Source organism: Centruroides sculpturatus, unplaced genomic scaffold, assembly GCF_000671375.1.
Source record: "Centruroides sculpturatus isolate CEXI.00-Female unplaced genomic scaffold, Cexi_2.0 scaffold3207, whole genome shotgun sequence".
Classification (NCBI taxonomy): domain Eukaryota; kingdom Metazoa; phylum Arthropoda; class Arachnida; order Scorpiones; family Buthidae; genus Centruroides; species Centruroides sculpturatus.
In genome coordinates, this window is record NW_019387326.1 from 1 (window position 1) to 1,297 (window position 1,297).

A 1,297-nucleotide genomic window follows, 5' to 3' on the forward strand; every position below is an offset into this window, starting at 1 on the left:
CCTTCTGATAAAGACAGTCTTTGTGGAGATGTAAATGGATGGAGAAAGACGGCCAGGTTTCGTCTAACCGATGGCGGCCATCCATTACCTCCAATATGAAATTTAAAATGTCAGCGCGCTTAACCGACAGTTTTATACCAAAACTGTCTCGCATGAAAATAATGTGTTCAATATTTGTTTATAGAAAAATTAAATTAATCTTTTTTTAGTATAAACATCAAGAAAATAGGTAAATACCTCAATCTCTAAATGGAATATACAAGTCGACCCCCTATAACACTGTTGATTATTCCGTTTTATATAAATTCCATGTTGTACGAGTCACTTAGATTTTACAAATACGTGAACCGTTTACAGCCCGGCACACGTATTTGTAAAATCTAAGTGATGCGTACATGGAATTTATATAAAACGGAATAATCAACAGTGTTATAGGGTCAACTGTCATCAAACGTACTCGCAGACGTTTTCTACGTTAATGCCAATTTTTGACGGTAGAGGCTCTTCCTTCGGTAGATTTCAAAATTTACAAATACTGTACAGTAATATAAAAATTTATTATACAGTATCATAAAAATTGCAGAAATTGCTTTTAGCCCTTAGTGTAATTAAATTAATTAATTAAAATATCTATAACCATAAGGTAGATAATAGGAAGGGCTTATCACACCAATGACAAAGGGCACAAACGCTCAAAAATCAAAGTAAAAAAATTTAATAAAACAGATAGGGTTGTACAATAAGATAATTACAAAGTATAAAAACCGTAAAAATCCAAAATGCATTTCGGACTATTTTCCAATGGAAAATAGTCCCTCATCAGTTGGTAATAGCGACAGGTCTAAGTATACTTAAAATTATACAAGGTGAAAAAATATTAAATTTAAAATTAAACTAAAAAATATGCCTAAAGCTATACAATATAAAGATGAAACCGTCGACATGACTGTACGAGCAGTAAGCATATCAATGTTGACAGGAGTAATGTTTCTTCCTAACGTTGCATGGTAACATGATGAACAGGGTGCTGATACAAAAATAGTTATAAGTTAGCCGAAATATTGGTTAACAGTTATGAACTAATATTATACAGTCAGTTTAAATTAAGTACATACCAAAAACAGTAGAACAACAGAGTTGCAGGTTCAGACATTTTTACAAGATGCAGGGAGCGGTTACAAAGGAGGTGTGTTACCTTACACATCTGGAGCACAAGTGGTGACAACATATGATGCAGCCAGATGTCACTGTTAATTTTATCTATTTTAACTTTTAATAGATGAAGGCCCATGCTCAA

At 32.8% G+C, this 1,297-nt stretch overlaps 1 long non-coding RNA gene across 1 annotated transcript; it reads right to left on the reverse strand.

The window, feature by feature from the left end:
* Nucleotides 1-692: 692 nt before the first annotated feature.
* On the reverse strand, nucleotides 693-1,284 carry LOC111616362. The gene is made up of 2 exons (XR_002755237.1): nucleotides 1,116-1,284; nucleotides 693-1,027 (listed from the first exon to the last, which is right to left on the reverse strand). It is a non-coding gene; the product is annotated as an uncharacterized LOC111616362 (long non-coding RNA).
* Nucleotides 1,285-1,297: the final 13 nt, after the last annotated feature.